Here is a 10,000-nt window from a genome sequence, read left to right as displayed (position 1 = left end):
CTCACACACACACACACACACACACACACACACACACACACACACACACACACACACACACACACACACACACACACACACACACACACACACACACACAATTACACTGATACCCACCCTCCCAATCCCCCCCACACACACAGGTAACACTTTACAATAAGGGTACATGAATACTATTGGAATTATGTTGGAAGTAATGTATGATTTATAGTTAATTAACATATGACCTATGTATGCATTGATGGTTAGTATACTAGTAATGAGAAGGGAGTCCTGCTTGGAATCATAATGACCCACTATTAACTAATTGTGCAAATCAAAGGTGAATTCATGGTGTGAGTTCCAAGTGTTAATATACCATGTATTAACACTGCTGATAACACTGCTGTTAATATATTATGTGTCCAAGTGTTAATATATTCTGTATTAACACTGCCAAATCGTTCCTTATCATACAAGAATTCGACCTGGACGTGGAATTAATTGATAGACTTGGCCTACCTTATGCATGCAGCAGATGTTGAGTGTAGAAGTAAAGTTAACATGGTGGATGAAAGGTAAATTTAAAGTGAAAAATTATACTGGAAATGAATCCCATGCTAAAAATCCTGCCTTATCACGATCCAGTCGTTTCTCAAGATAGTTGACTCACGTAGGCTGCGTGACACCACTGTGCCAGGAAGATGTTGCGATAGGGCACCGTTGGCTCTGCATTGTTTGAAACGTGGAGGGGTGCTTGCAACCTTCATATCGTTCACCTGCTGGCTGTGGCCTAGAAGCCGCCTCTTCTGGACACACAGTCCCTGGTGCAATGTTTTGCCACTCTGGCCAGAGATCATTTCCCACTTCACATTCTTGTGACCAGCCGCAGTCATTTGTAATATTAATATACAAGCTATATCATATTATGTCCCATGTGTCAAGGTCTGCTTGTTGAAAGGGGGGGGGGGTATTATTGGGTAGGCCTTCGTCTATGATGATCTTGTAACCAGCACCACACAAGTAATATTTTTCTGTATGAGGTCATATCTAAAGTAATGATTAATTAATGTATTATTTAACAACATATTTGGAGTCATAATATAAGTCATGCTGACTATGGCATTAGCTAATGTATAAAGAAGAGATATTCCAAGTGTGTTAATATATACTCACAAAAGATTTTACGCTTAACTACTGAATCTTTGCCCCTTATTCTGCAGTCATGACATGATAATGAGTACTATAGCATTAGCTAATGCATGAAGAAGTGATATTCAGAATGTGTTACTATGTACTCAGAGAAGAACTTCTGATTAACTAACATTATCAATAAAAACACCAGTTTGTGTACAAATTTTAATAAGCAAAAATGTTAAACAAGGGATCACACAATAACATACCACAGGCTTACATACATGTATCCATAGAGAGAGAGAGAGAGAGAGAGAGCGAGAGCGAGAGAGAGAGAGAGAGAGAGAGAGAGAGAGAGAGAGAAAGCGACAGACCGACCGACCAACCGACCGACCGACGCACGCACGCACGCACACACACACACACACACACACACACACACACACACACACACACACACACACACACACACACACACACACACACACACACACACACACACACACACACACACACACACATTCTCCTGAAAATGTCCAAAAGATGAGTCCATGGTTTACAGATGCAGAGCAAGATGCATTGTCCTATATGAAACTCAGAAAGTCCAAGTTGCATGGTCCACAGAGAAAGCTGGGGTTGACATACTGGGAGGCGCGCAAGGTGTTTGGATCCGCAAACTACTGACAGTGGTTCACTGTGAAGTGCCTGTCGCAGCCAATGCACTCCTGTAAGCGCCCCATTGGTCACTGATGACGGTGGTTCCCGGACACACGTGTTTAACCACACCAGCCACAAGACAGGATGTTTCTGGCGGTCACCTACTCCTAATATTCTCAAAACCCACTTTTTTCCGTCGCCATGTTGCACCGGCCCTTCTGTGGTGATACTGTAAATACACAAGAGAGTAAAGTAAGTGAGTAAGTAAGTACATTTTACTTAAAAAGCACATAAAACAGTACAAAACTGACCAAAGTGATGAACAGATATTAAAAGGAGAAGGGAACAATTTCAGATAAAATCCATGCAGCTTGACCTGCAAGTTTTCTGAAAATATGCAGCACCATGGGTGACATCATCAAAGCTTAAGGTGGTCCAACAACATGTTGCTGTACTGCTTCACAGTGACACCTCTCCAGCCCCCCAGGGGAGGTTGAGATGGCTGCGGTGCTTAGTTGCCTTTAGGGGGCATTCGTCTACTTAATTTTTTAAATACTAAGTGGGGCGTTTGCAGGCTTATGATGAGGTCAAGTAGGTGTTGGGAGGCTCATGATGAAGAGAAGGGGGCGTTGGGAGGCTCACCTTGCTATTATTACAACAACTTTCATCAATAGCTGCAAACTCTCAACGATCTCCAACCATTTGACCATGGCGTCTCATGTGGGCCTTTATTGCATGATCCAGCCATCTTTGACCGTGTCCTGGAACTCTTCGCAACTCCATCCTGCATCATGTCACTCTGCCTAAAGCACAAAACCTGAAAGAAACTGACCAAAGGCAGAATATAAAAAAATAATTAAACATATGGTCAGTAGACAACACAGCACTATAGTCTAAAATTCCCTCGTAAAGACAGTATAACCCCATTCACATTAAACTATTACTGGCAAATTCTGCCAATATCATTTCTAAAGAAAAAGTGTATGGAGTTTAGGACACTACATCTACATCTTGTGAAATGGCCGCCATACTGAATTTTCTTGTGCCCAGTGATTTTTTTCCCTGAAGTGTGACCCTTAGAGAGTATTTCAGCTAAATTACATGTCTTTATACCAAAGTAAGTGGCTTTTACAGTAACCAGAGAGGCGGCCATCTTGAAAAATGGGTGCCATATTGACTTTAAGTGAGGCCAGCATTTTTTTTTCTAAAAAGTGACCCGTAGAGAATATTTCAGCCATTTACATTTTTAACCAAAGTAAAGGGTTTTATAACCCTTTAATAGCAGTGGCAGATATCTTGAAAAATGCCGGCTATATTACAATTTTGTGTGGCCAGCTTTTTTTATTAAAAAAGTGACCCTTGGAGTGATTTGCCAAATTCCATGCTTTTATGCCAAAGTGTACGATTATGTCACTGCGCTGCTCTAGTAGATCTAGCAGAAATTCACTCCTCTCAACTCCACTCTACAGGCACACATAGAAGTCACAAGTCCATTGGAGAGGAGTTATGTCAGTTCTATTCCACTGGCTGGTAGTGTTCTTATTTGCTACTGGTTTGTCAAATGATGCTACCAAAAGTGACCACTAGGGGCTTAAATACAGTATTGCATTTCAATGGTAAGGCATGGCAAGCCACCTCTTCAAACATGTTATTTTATTTATTTATTTTTTGCTGGGATGTGCACTACAGGTTGAGATAATGGAACGACATAGATTTCATTTCTACAGGCTAGGAATTTGTATTGGCCTCACTAGGCTAAAAACAGAGATCTGGAAACACCACAGCAGCATATTGTCTTTCTTGTATTTTACTGAATCATTTTTGTGAAATTGATAAACGAACACATAAACCTACAAAACATGTATCATAGCTGTTAAATGAAGAACCATTAATTACTGTAGCTGAGTTACACCAAGTGTTTGCTCAGCCATTATCCAAACTATTTCGTTTTAATTGGAATTTTTAAGCTACTAAAATGTATATATGAACTACCCGCATGAAATACACTACATATAAGACGAATTATGCAAAATAAAGTACTTACATGAGTTGTTTGAACAAGCACGTTGTAGGAGTGACAAAGAGAGCTGTCTGCATCGTTGTAGCATGGCCAAAATGGCTACAACAACGCCTTTGTTCTCACTTTCCTGTTCAACTCACAATACAAGTCACGAATAGCTTTTTAATTACATTAGTTCTACCACAATTGTAAATAGTGCACATTGCATGAAAGGAAAATCGAAATGCATCATTTTGATTTTCATTATATGCAATAGTCAGCAGCATTTACGGTTGTGGTAAAACTAATGTAATCACCAAGCTATTCGTGACTTTTATTTTGACAAAAGATTTGAACAGGAAGTTACGAGCGGAAGTGTTATTGTAGCCATTTCGACCGTGCCACAACGATGCCGACAGCTCTCTTTGCCACCCCTACAACGTGCTTGTTCAAGCAGCTCCTGTGAGTACTTTATTTTGAATAATTCATCTCATTTGTAGTGTATTTCATGCTGGTAGTTCATATATTAATTTTAGTAACTTCAAAATTCCAATTAAAACGAAGTAGTTTGGATAATGGCTGAGCAAACACTTGGTGCAACTCAGCTACAGTAAGCTTAATTCATGGTTCTTCATTTAAGCTTAGAAACTTTAATACATGTTTTGTAGGCCTATGTGTTTGTCTATCATTTTCACAAAAACATATTATGTAAAATACAAGAAAGACAATATGCTTCTGTTGTGTTTCTGGATCTCTGTTTTTAGCCTAGTGAGGCCTGTAGAAATGAAATCTATGGTGTTGTTCCATTAGGCCTATCAGCCTGTCGTGCACATCCCAGTCAAGAAAACTTGTTTGAAGAGGTGGCTTGCCATGCCCTACCACTGAATTGCAATATAATATACTGTATTTAAGCCCCCCAGTGGTCACTTTTGGAAGCGTAATAATTTGACAAACCAGTAGCAAATAAGATTACCAGCCAGTAGAGTAGAACTGGCAGAATTCCTCTCCAATGGACTTATGACTTCTGTGTGTGCCTGTGGAGGGGAGTTGAAAGGGGTGAATTTCTGCTAGATGTACTAGAGCAGCTTAGTGACATAGTCATACACTTTGGTATAAATGCATGGAATTTGTCAAATATACTTTCTGAGGGTCACTTTCTTTAATAAAAAAGCGGGCCACACAACATTGTAATATAGGCAGCATTTTCCAAGATGGCTGCCACTGCTATTGAATGGTTAGTATAAAACCATTTACTTTGGTTAAAAAATGCAATATGACTGAAATACTATCTGAGGGTCACTTTTTAGGGAAAAAAATGTTGGCCACACTTAAAGTCAGTATGGCGCCCATTTTTCAGATGGCCGTCTCTGCTACTAATAGTTACTGTAAAAGCCACTTACTTTGGTGTAAAGACATGGAATTTAGCTGAAATATTCTCTAAGGGTCACACTTCAGGAAAAAAAAAACACTGACCACAAGATAATTCAATGTGGCGGCCATTTCTCAAGATGTAGATGTAGTGTCCTAAACTACATAAACTTTTTCTTTAGAAATTATATTGCCAGAAATTGCCTCTAATAGTTTAATATGAAGGGGTTAGACTGTCTTTACGAGGGAATTTTAGACTACAGTGCTGTGTTGTCTACTGACTATATGTTTAATTATTTTTTCTATTCTGCCTTTGGTCAGTTTCTTTCAGGTTTTGTGCTTAGAAAGAGTGACATGATGCAGGATGGAGTTGCGAGGAGTTCCCGGACACGGTCAAAGATGGCTGGAACAGTCGGATGGATTTGCAATCATGCAATAAATGCCCACATAAGATGCCATGGTCAAATGGTTGGAGATCGTTGACAGTTTGCTGAAAGTTGTTTCCGTAATAAAAGCAAGGTGAGCATCCCAAAACCCCCATAAGCCTGCCAACGTCCCCGTTAGTATTGAAAAAATAAAGTAGACTAATGCCCCCTAAAGGCAACTAAGCACCGCAGCCATCTCAACCTCCCCTGGGGGGCTGGAGAGGTACCACTGTGAAGCAGTACAGCAACATGTTGTTGGACCACCTTAAACTTTGATGATGTCACCCATGGTGCTGCATATTTTCAAAAAACATGCAGGCCAAGCTGCATGGTTTTTATCTGACATTTTTCCCTTCTCCTTTTAATATCTGTATCACTTTGGTCAGTTTTGTACTGTTTATGTGCTTTATAAATAAAATGTACTTACTTACTCACTTACTTTACTTTCTTGTATATTTACAGTATCACCACAGAAGGGCCGGTGCAACATGGCGACGGAAAAAAAGTGGGTTTTAAGAATATTAGGAGTTGGTGACCACCAGAAACGTCCTGTCTTGTGGCTGGTGAGGAGAAGCTGGTGTGGTTAAACACGTGCGTCCGGTTACCACCGTCATCAGTGTCCAATGGGGCGCTTACAGGAGTGCATTGGCTGGTTTGCGGATACAAACACCTTGTGCGCCTCCCAGTATGTCAACCCCAGCTTTCTCTGTGGACCATGCAACTTGGACTTTCCGAGTTTTATATAGGACAATGCATCTTGCTCTGCATCTGTAAACCATGGACTCATCTTTTGGACATTTTCAGGAGAATGGCTGTGTGTGTGTGTGTGTGTGTGTGTGTGTGTGTGTGTGTGTGTGTGTGTGTGTGTGTGTGTGTGTGTGTGTGTGTGTGTGTGTGTGTGTGTGTGTGTGTGTGGCTCGGTCGGTTGCTCGGTAGGTCTGTCTGTCTGTCTGTCTGTCGCTCTCTCTCTCTCTCTCTCTCTCTCTCTCTCTCTCTCTCTCTCTGGATAAATGTATGTAAGCCTGTGGTATGTTATTGTGTGATCCCTTGTTTAACATTTTTGCTTATTAAAATTTGTACACAAACTGGTGTTTTTATTGATGATGTTAGTTAATCAGAAGTTCTTCTCTGAGTACATAGTAACACATTCTGAATATCACTTCTTCATGTATTAGCTAATGCTATAGTACTCATTATCATGTCATGACCGCAGAATAAGGGGCAAAGATTCAGTAGTTAAGCGTAAAATCTTTTGTGAGTATATATTAACACACTTGGAATATCTCTTCTTTATACATTAACTAATGCCATATTCATCATGACTTATATTATGACTCCAAAGAGGTTGTTAAATAATACATTAATTAATCATTACTTTAGATATGACCTCATACAGAAAAATATTACTTGTGTGGTGCTGGTTACAAGATCATCTTAGACGAAGGCCTACCCAATAATACCCCCCCCCCTTTCAACAAGCAGACCTTGACACATGGGACATAATATGATAGCTTGTATATTGATATTACAAATGACTGCGGCTGGTCACAAGAATGTGAAGTGGGAAATGATCTCTGGCCAGAGTGGCAAAACATTGCACCAGGGACTGTGTGTCCAGAAGAGGCGGCTTCTAGGCCACAGCCAGCAGGTTAACGATATGAAGGTTGCAAGCACCCCTCCACGTTTCAAACAATGCAGAGCCAACGGTGCCCTATCGCAACATCTTCCTGGCACAGTGGTGTCACGCAGCCTACGTGAGTCAACTATCTTGAGAAGAAAAGAAGAAACGACTGGATTGTGATAAGGCAGGATTTTTAGCATGGGATTCATTTCCAGTATAATTTTGCACTTTAAATTTACCTTTCATCCACCATGTTCACTTTACTTCTACACTCAACATCTGCTGCATGCATAAGGTAGGCCAAGTCTATCAATTAATTCCACGTCCAGGTCGAATTCTTGTATGATAAGGAACGATCTGGCAGTGTTAATACAGAATATATTAACACTTGGACACATAATATATTAACAGCAGTGTTATCAGCAGTGTTAATATATGGTATATTAACACTTGGAACTCACACCATGAATTCACCTTTGATTTTCACAATTAGTTAATAGTGGGTCATTATGATTCCAAGCAGGACTCCCTTCTCATTACTAGTATACTAACCATCAATGCATACATAGGTCATATGTTAATTAACTATAAATCATACATTACTTCCAACATAATTCCAATAGTATTCATGTACCCTTATTGTAAAGTGTTACCCACACATATACACACCTCACCTCTCTTGCATATAGCATATGCATATTTTTATCACCCAACCTGTTCTTCTCACGCACAAATATATCATTCCAGTAGGGACACACACACACACACACAAACAAACACGTGCACGCACGCACGTGTACACACACACACACACACACACACACACACACACACACACACACACACACACACACACACACACACACACACACACACACACACACACATGAGCACACACACAAACAATCAGACACCTACACACACACACATACACACACACATACGCACTCACAACAGCCACACAGCCACAAACACACACACACACACACACACACACACACACACACACACACACACACATACACACACACACACACACACGCGCACACACACACACACACACACACACACACACACACACACACACACACACACAGACACAACACACACACACAATCAGACATCTCTCCATCTCTGTCATATGTGTTCACATATGCAAGCAAAACACCAGACACTGCTCTATTCCCAGGGAAGTCAACAGGGAATGACAAACAAGTCACTTGCTCAGGGAGAGGCGGGGGGGCAGAATTTGGTCCTCATTACATTGCAGGTATTGGGTGAGGGGGGACGATTCAGATGACTTTGTCCTGGGCTCTGGCAAAGCTGTCAGTGGCCCTGTGTACACATGTGTGCATGCGCGCACACACACGCGCGCACACACACACACACACACACACACACACACACACACACACACACACACACACACACACACACACACACACACACACACACACACACACACACACACACAGCCACACGCACATTCACATCTCTCTATCAAACACATAGACTCAAATATACTTTATATCTTGCACAATCTTAATTACGTACATGATTCTTTTGTACATAAACCCATTAACAAATACGCTATTTACACACGATACGCAACTGATCTCTATTACCTATTTACTCTGCATAATGATAATATACATAATCTATGATATCATCACTGTCCAGCAGAAACCTTGTACAGTGTCTCCACTTTTCATATTTGTTTACTTATTAATTTCTAAATCACAATTTTCTTAAATAAAAATTTCAAAATGTATGTCGGTTATTAAATAATGTATCATCCAAATACTGTATACTCATGGAGACTGACCAGTAGTACTGATTTGTATTTCACAATGAAAAAAAAAGACTGAATATAAAATAATAGAAAAAATAGTGGTGATGCGAGGCTGCGTATTACAGTCATGTATGATGCATAACCTATAACACATAACTCCAGAACATCATCACCCTGGGATGTTCTACACCAGTGATTCTCAAAGTGTGGTCCGGGGACCACTGGTGGTCCGCGACAGAGCTCAGGTGCTCCGCAAGGGGATTTCTACTTTTCCAAGACAAGGTAGCAGTAATATTTGTAACATAATTAGAAAGCTAAACATAGCTGAACATTTTTCCCTGAACATTTTTGGGGGACGACGAGGTGGTCTTTGGTCTGAAAAAGTTTGAGAAACACTGTTCTACAGCAATGTATACAACCTCCAAATGCAGGTCTAAAACCTCTCACCATCATAGTATACTATGAAAATTAGAGTCATATATGATGCACAACCTAGGTATATGTAACAGCTCTCCATCTCTGCATATTACAGTCATGGTGCATAAACTACTACTTGTAACTAATCACCATCCCTCTTGTGCATTTTACAGATGCATTACCTATTACGTACATGTAACGGATCTCCATCGCCCCTTGTGCATATTACAGTAATGTAGATATACATAACTCGACTTGACATCATATAACTCCTGACCGTCACCCAGTGCACTACAGTAATGGCTGATGCATAACCTACTACACGTAACAGCTGACTAACCACCCTAATGGGCTGTGCACAACACAAGCAACCAAAGAGATTTTGGTGGGGTTGACGACTGATAAAGTGATTATGCGGGAGAGCGAAGCAAATTGGCCAACAGTCAGTTTATTTTATGGTAATGAGCAATGGAGTGTTGGAGTGTTCCTTTCTCGGAATGTCCCAGGTTGACAAGCCTGCAGCCATTCTGTCATAAGCTAAATCAAACATGTCAGTATCACTCGGAGAAGGAATAAATCATGGATTCATGGCGAAGCTACCTCAACTT

General features: G+C 40.6%; 1 protein-coding gene and 1 long non-coding RNA gene across 2 annotated transcripts in view; both read right to left on the bottom strand.

Annotated features, from left to right (window-relative positions):
- LOC134441740 (VPS10 domain-containing receptor SorCS3-like) overlaps nt 1–10,000 on the bottom strand; it is a 105,111-nt gene that overhangs the window by 94,040 nt on the left and 1,071 nt on the right. The window lies entirely within an intron of this gene.
- LOC134441369 (uncharacterized) lies at nt 1,643–3,874 on the bottom strand. Its single transcript, XR_010033153.1, has 3 exons — nt 3,815–3,874; nt 2,413–2,597; nt 1,643–1,999 (listed from the first exon to the last, which is right to left on the bottom strand). It is a non-coding gene; the product is annotated as an uncharacterized LOC134441369 (long non-coding RNA).

Source organism: Engraulis encrasicolus, chromosome 24 (genome assembly GCF_034702125.1).
Source record: "Engraulis encrasicolus isolate BLACKSEA-1 chromosome 24, IST_EnEncr_1.0, whole genome shotgun sequence".
Lineage (NCBI taxonomy): Eukaryota > Metazoa > Chordata > Actinopteri > Clupeiformes > Engraulidae > Engraulis > Engraulis encrasicolus.
This window is presented reverse-complemented; position numbering and strand designations above follow the sequence as displayed.